Source organism: Micropterus dolomieu, linkage group LG03 (assembly GCF_021292245.1).
Source record: "Micropterus dolomieu isolate WLL.071019.BEF.003 ecotype Adirondacks linkage group LG03, ASM2129224v1, whole genome shotgun sequence".
NCBI classification, from domain to species: Eukaryota; Metazoa; Chordata; class Actinopteri; order Centrarchiformes; family Centrarchidae; genus Micropterus; species Micropterus dolomieu.
This window is the reverse complement of record NC_060152.1, coordinates 2,440,815-2,449,089: the sequence shown is the minus strand read 5'-3', so window position 1 is coordinate 2,449,089 and position 8,275 is coordinate 2,440,815.

The following is an 8,275-nucleotide window of genomic DNA, read 5'->3' as shown; positions in this document are numbered from 1 at the left end:
GCTAAACTTCAAATGTGCCTTCAGGATGTTAAAACCTGGATGACGTGTAATTTTCTAATGTTAAACTCAGATAAAACTGAAGTTATTGCTCTGGGGCCCAAGCACCTCCGTGACGCATTATCTAAAGATGTAGTTTCCCTTGATGGCATCGCCCTGGCCTCCAGCACCACTGTGAGGAACCTTGGAGTTATCTTTGATCAGGACATGTCGTTTAAGTCTCACATTAAGCAAATTTCAAGGACCGCCTTTTTTCAAAAATGATGCAGAAAAACTAGTCCATGCATTTGTTACTTCTAGGCTGGATTACTGCAATTCCTTATTATCAGGCTGCTCGAAAAAGTCCATTAAGACTCTTCAGCTGATTCAGAATGCTGCAGCACGTGTTCTGACAGGAACCAGGAAAAGAGATCATATTTCTCCTGTCTTAGCTTCTTTGCATTGGCTTCCAGTAAAATCCAGAATAGAATTTAAAATCATTCTTCTTACCTACAAAGCTCTTAATGGTCAGGCACCATCTTATCTTAAAGAGCTCATAGTACCTTACTACCCCACCAGAGCACTGCGCAATGCAGGGTTACTTGTGGTTCCACTACTATAAATATCTGTACCATTTTTCATTTAGTCTATAGCAACATCACCTTTACTGTCTGTACCTCTGTGTGTATATTGTGTAGGCTGCCTCCCTCCCCTCTCTCTCCTTCCATCCCTCTCTCTCTTTCTCTCTGTTCCTCTCTTGCCCTCTCTCTCTCTCTCTCAAATTCAAATTCAAATTCAAATTAGCTTTATTGGCATGAATGTGTAACAACAACATTGCCAAAGCATCATACATACAACATAAGAACAATCAACCCCATACATTTCATTAAACAAGTAATTAAAGCTTAAAATAAAATAAATAAATAAAAACAGTAAGCGTGTGTGTGTTAAAAAAATAAAAATATATTAAAAATAAAATAAATAAATAAAACTCACAATTGCTTTAGAGAGAGACGTCAGCAGGCTATTCAGAAGGCGGAACCCCCACAAAGCAGCTGGGCCGGACTCTGTCTCCTCATCCACTCTGAAGCACTGTGCTGATCAGCTGTCTCTGATGTTCACAGACATATTTAAAACCTCGCTGAAAATGTGCCATGTACCAGCCTGCTTCAAATCCTCCACCATCATCCCTGTCCCCCAAAAAACAAGGACCACAGTACTAAATGATTACAGACCCTGACCTCTGTAGTAACGAAGTCTTTTGAGCACCTTGTGTTGCCCAACCTAAAATCCATTACAATGGTGCAGCTACAACTACCTGGAGCTCAATGCTCTTAACAGTGACTGTGGAGAACATGGTGGTGGATTTCAGAAAGAGCCTGACCCCATCAACCCCCATCACCCTGTGTAGTCAGTCGACACTTCCTTTTCCAGGCCACCATCATCTCCCAGGACCTCAAGTCGGAGATGAAAATCTGCTCCCACACCTGGAAAGGGCAGCAGAGGATGTACGTCTTGTGGCGACTGAAAAAGTGCAGTCATGGTTTTGAACAGATCCAAGAGCAGACACAGACTCTATGGTGGTTGTTTAGACAAAAGTATTTAATGACAAACCTGAGGCTGGTGGGTCGGGGAGTATAAGTGGCGAGGAGTTGCTGGCAACACTTGAGAGCACAGGAGAAACAATCACAAAAGCACTGGAGATTTAACTGGAGACAGTTCTTTGGCCAATATCCGCAGATGTAATTGGAAACAATCTGGCGTTGAATGACAGGAAAGCAGGAGTATTTAAGTAGAAGGCTTGATGAGTAGACAGCAAGCAGGTGTGATGCACACAGACACACAAGGAAGGTGGGGAAACAATGGGAAAACACAGAACAAATATAAAAATGTACCTTGACATCTCTCCCTGCTTCTGGTACCTTCTGGGGCTACACGTTGGGGAATCCATAAATATTACTTGTAGAAAAATATGTTTGTTTACGACCAATTATTTCCTGGATGAGATTCTCATTTGGTCCTGTCGTCGTGTGATCGTCAGGAACATAATGCAGTATGGATCATTTCTGTTTGTCTTGCAGGGCATTTTTGATTTTTGACAGTGTTTGTCAGATAAGAACTGAAGGGTTGTAATTTATTCTGACAGCAGTAAATTGGTCCTTTGATGTGTGTGGAAATTTAAACACGTCCCCCTGCACTGCTATTTAGTTGCCAATTCTTAACAGTAAAGAGACAAAGATACACAGGCTTTACCACTGCTTGGTAAAGAGGAATGCACACTTGCTGTAAAGGTAGATTTGATTGGGGGGAGCAGGACAGTCTGGTGATGATCTTAAAATAAAATGCCTTAAAGGTCTCAGGTTCAACTCTGCAAAGAAGCTTGTGTCCATCAGCAGCTCTGTGACCCTGAGCAGGACACAGACTCCAAAACCGCTCACTCTGACTCTGAAGTGTCATGTCATCTAAATGCAAATTAAGTTGCCAGTGAACGAGGAAATACAGCAGTGTGTATTTTGACTTAAATTAATGGATTATCCTGGTGGCCTCGTGTGGGTGTTGAGAAAATAGTTGCTTTAATTTCCAAAACTCATCTCAGGGTCTCATTTCACACATCCCTGGTCATGTATCTGAGATCACTGGTGGTGTACCCGTCTCCTTGATTGTGGTCCCTATAGAGTCTGAATGGCCTGCCGGTTATTTGTGATTACATTTAACTAAGTTTCAGTCCATGTCTAAAGCATTCGAAGACAAATATTCAGGTCCCTAAACACTCCGTCCGTTAAAATGAGTCATTTAAATAATTTCTTCCAACCTTGGACACAGCAGATGACAAAACAATCTTACGATAGATAGATGAGTGTGTGATGTGTTATTTTGAGGGGACAGCAATGTGTTATACAAGCTGTACAATCGTTACTTTACATTGTAGCAAAGTGTCATTTCTTGAGTGTTGTCACATGAAAAGATATAATCAAATGTTTACAAAATGTGAGGGGTGTACTCACTTTTGTGAGATACTGTATATTTTCGTTTATAGTTTCAGAAGTTCAAAACTGAAGAACATTAAAGCTCTTACTGAAGATTTAAAGCAACACTGTTCTTATTTTAATCATTTCTCCACGTCAGTTTAAATAAATTACATGCTGCGAGGTGTAACTGGACAGGCATGGTACCGGCACCAAAGAATAAAGAATCTTGTTTTTGTCCCGTTGAGGAGTATTTGTGCTCCATGATGAGTTCTACTTGTGAGAAATGTCAGAGTGTTTCTGAGGTCTGTAGGTGGTTTTGAAGACAAAGACGGGCCTGTAGTTTCAGAGATGATCCGATGGCCTCTGCTGGACTCCCGCTGAGGATCATAATAGCTGGTGATCCAGCTCCTGGTGGGGGGTGTCTGTCTGGACGTGGCTCTCTGGTTCCCCTGCCGATACTGAACTCTATACGATTACAATGACACACAGTACATCTCCATCGACTCCCTGAACATCACAGACTGATCCGTACATGATGTCATCCATTACACCACACTGCACTTCACAAACGTGACAAAACCCGTCTTTGTATGTTTGAGGATAAGATCGGTGTAATTTACTTATTTTCTTATTATACTCTAGTGATTATTTGGGGTAGCAGGACAGTGCTGCCCTAAATAAAGGAGTCAAAATAAACTACAGTGTGTGTGATGAAGGAACATGTCACCCAGTGCCGCAGTGCCACTCACTGATGTGTTTTTAATAGTTTCTGGACAACAATGGAGCTCTAGGGCTCAGAGGAAGAAGATGCATCAGGCTGTGAGACATACCTGTTAGCAGATACATTCACTGCTGGTTTTAGTCTTTTATTGACACGAAGGAAAATATTGACTATCACCAGTTTTAAACACATCATTTATTAGAGAGGACCACACACTTTTCTCAGTTAGCTTGCAAGTTATGGTCAATTTGATCTTCTGTGTTGAATCTATGGCCTTGCCTACTCGTACAAGAACTGTGATTGATCAGGTTCTTCTGCCTCAACCGGTTCAAGGGTCTTGCTTACAACAGGGGCGGAGCTAGATGTTGTAAATATTCAGGGCTTAGCCCAAACCTAGGGGGGTCCGGGGGCATGCACCCCTGGGGAGATTTTTTTCCCATTAAGCCAGCTAAATGCACTAGTTTTCATGCTGTTTGAGATGATAGAATGCCTAAAAATCTATACACTATCTGGGAAAAAGATGAATGTTGCTTTGGAAAATAATTGTCCTGTAGAGCCTACAATCTATTTTTTATTTAATTGTTTTCCAGCTGTAATTAATCCAAAACACAACAAATATTGAGGATCACTCATTTTCACTCCTGGCAACTAAAAAGAGGCAAAACTTATCTGATGTTACTATGTTTAGGTTACATAACCAAGGTACGGTAGAAATAGCACCATACGATTCGATTTGATTATGCTGCACAGGGCTGCGATGCCATTATAAAACGATGATCAAATATTTGAATAATCTTTTTTCTATTTCTCGATAATTACTGAGCATTTCATTTGCACATTATAATCAAAAACAAATTGCTCCTCATCAGCCTAAAAGGGCTAGTTTGCATCCATAATTTACTTTATGAATTTGAGCTCCTTTATGGTCACCTGATTGTAAACTTAAAATTTAAAAAATGCATTTAAAAAATTAAATGCATATCTTATTCTCTAACATTTACTTCTGGGATCTGTGCTCCCTTTACTCATCTTCTATTCACTCCTTTCTTCTAAACACATTTTACTACACATCTCTTGTCCCTCCTTCATTTTACCTGTTTTCACTTTTAAATTTCTTCTGGAGTCCCAAGATCACCCATTTGAAGTTAACCCACCTGCTGTCCCTTACTGTGATGCCCGTCCTTCGTCCCAAGCTGACTCATCTGTGTGACAAAATAGTCCTGAAACTCCTGAAACTCCACCATAACTCGCTGATACTAATAATTTATAACTTTTGTGCAAAAGTCAAAAAGGGTTATTTATGAGATTCAGACATGTGATGTGATTGGACAGTGATATTCATTAAACTAGCCTATTATTACTTCTGTTAGATTAGTACAGGAGCATCTTAAATCTTAAAAAAAAATTTAATATGGTGGAAAAGTTAATTGTGAGCACCAGAACCAGATTGAGAGATTAAAGACACTTTTGCAGGTGTTTTGAGTTAATTAGCTGATTAGAGCTCTTCTGAGGGCGACATTTCTGTATAATAAATAATTTATTCTGAAATTCTAATTAATTTTGGGATACTAGAGTTTTGATTCTATGAGCTGTAAGTCCTAATCATCAAGAGTAAAACGAGAAAAGGCTTGAAATATTTATAAGATTATATTTTTGAATTAATTTATGAAAGAAAACTAACTTTTCCACAATATTAAATTATTTTACAGCAGATGCACCTGTAGGGTACTTGGTATACTTGTCATCAGGAGGAAATGTTCTCATACTTTCTCATACTCTCTACTCTGTCTTTCTAATCTTTATCGCCATATTTCTCAATTATTCTCTCTCTCTCTCCAATGTGCTGAGATCAGCTGTAAAACGCCCTGAGATGACCATATATAAGCGCAGGCACAATGTATTGAACTGTGCGCTTCACAGGAGGGAAACGAGCCTCGGAATCAGCTGAACATCTCTAATAGCGAGCTAATTTCATCAAATAACATCTAACTAGCCAGCAATACACTTAACTCAAGTGTTACAGCTGTGCACTCACAAACCTGAAACACTCCACGGTTCACTGTCTGACGCTGCTTCTCTCTGTGAATGGTCGGTCAGGTTTACCTCTCTGCATAAAAAACTTTGTCCATAATATAAGCTGGTTAGCTAGTAAGCTTGCTCACTGAGGGGGCGCCAGTGAAAAACCACAGACAATAGCCCCCTATCACGACGACAAAGAAGAAGTTCTATTTTTCTTCTTCTTTAGTATTTATTAGCGGTTGGCAAACTGGCTGAAAGATGCATAACCACCACCACCACGGTAATAAGAGTTTTTGCTTAAGCCCGATTAGCCACCCCCACGCTCTGCTTATGGCTTATCTCCTCCTCTGACGCCTTCTCTTGTTTCCGCGTTTTAGTAATTTCACTAAAAGTAACTGCTGATCAATATCAACCAGCTCCAACATGATCCACTCAGTTTCAGCCGCCATTGTTAGTAGCAGCCCACACCAACGAAGAACAAATAACTCGACACATTGGAACATAGGCAGCTAATGTTTTTGAGGTATACCTGCAGAGCAACACAGACACCAACACACATACACATGTATAAATGCTCACAGTGCAAGTCTCATTTCTATAACCTGCGACGTAAAAGTACTAATTTGCCTTTAGTCTAGTTCCTGGCTTTGAATCAAATAACTACAAGTAGAATCACATTTCCTCCTAATCATTTACGGCTTGTCCTTCTTCTTCTGCTTCAACCTGATCAAAGGTCGTATATACATCATCTCCTCCGACGTGTCATGTGTTTTTACTCTAAAGCCTCCTTGTGGCATAACTTTTACATTATGTTCCATAATTCTTTCACCACGGTCCTATTTATTCATATGTTGCCCTTGCTGCCCTGCTTCCCGTTGTGAAATGTGTTTCACATTTTGATTGTACGTCTTGTACTTAAAGAAGCTCTGTAACCTCTGACCTTCGCTCTATGAATCCGGACTTTATGTGGACAGGTTGGTGGGTGCTTCGTTCTCTGTCTACTCTACTTCTGTCTCTGGCAGGTTGTCAGGTCAGATGGGAGCTGACTCAGGTTCTGCAGACCCACGATGCATCAGTGCAGCTGTCACTTATGTTAAACATTTGACTGACCAGCGGGAGGTCACATGTGCAGCTGATGGAGGAAACTGGACGTCCATTGTTTTAGATTTCTGTGGTGGCTGAATTATGCTGACGGAGCACCCATGGAAACACATCGGTACACGTTTTTTATTTGAATAAAAGCCATTTGCCCACTCCTATAGCTCCCCTTATATACTGTCAAACTCAAAATACATTAAAGAGACAGTTAACCCAAAAAGCACAGTTAATTCATGCATGGGGTCCACATTTGTAGTCAGTTATTTTACCTCCATTTTGGGTTAATATATCCTGTTTATGTTCTTGAAGCCACTTGAGGACAGTGACAGAAAAAACAGTAGTCGTACAGTAACGTATGATTAACATGTTCATGTTTTATAAACTAAAATTTATAGTAAAATGTAGTTTTTATACACCAAAACCAACTATCTATGTACGTGGACATCATGCAACAGTGGTGTCAGATTACATTAAGTCTGATTTTTTTGTACTCTTCTAGTTTATCTATTCTACTTTTTTAAAGATGTATGGAATTTTATTATTAATGTAGGAAATGTATTAATTATATTAATTAATAATGTTAATAATAAAACAGACATTTAACAAATATATGAACATAAGTAACAATGCAAAAGTGCATTTTACAGAATTAACTGGCAACATTTGACTGCTTTTCAGGTTTTCACATGAAATAAAAATAAGTATTTTACTGACAGACGGAGGAAATCTGTTGAATTGGGATGTTATGTTATAACTGAGATAATTCAATATGAAGTTAGATAAAGATGTAAAATATGCTGGTTTCCGAATACCTGTGGCTAACGTTATAAATGAGTGTTTTCCTCCATTTGTTACTAATATGTTTGGTTGTTAGTTTTCAATAATTGTACTTAAATGCATAACATGACATAAAAAAACACATTATTACACATATAAAGTAGAAGGGTTTGTATTTTAGCACAATATTGAGTAATTAAAATAATCTTTCAAAATATCTAGATAATGTTTTTAATAAAAAAGGGTTAAACCTAGAGCATTTTTTCTCCCGTCCAGTGAAACAAATAATTCCTTTGAAATTTTGAGGCTTACAGCAAGCAGCAGTAGTGTTTGACGTTGGACATGGGCAACACAAAAGATAAAGACTCTTTTCACAACCTTTCGTGATTTGTGCTTTACAGTTTTCATTGACCTCGCGATGCTTTTCATCAGAATCAGGAAAACGTGGTTTGGAAAGGGAAAGAAAACTATTCTGCTCCAGCGTCAGACTCCTTATTCTGGCAGTCCTGCAATAAATCCTTAACCATGAAGTTGAATCAACACCTCTCTTAAACAGTTTAAACAAAATCTGAAGATTATAATCTTTATGACAGTTGGATTTATTGCACAGCTTTTGTATTAGACTGCATTAGTTTCAGCCAGGTATAACAAATAAAGTGGCAAGTGAGTGTTTACGGGTGTGGTGACCATTTTTAAACACCTGAAAAAGATATTT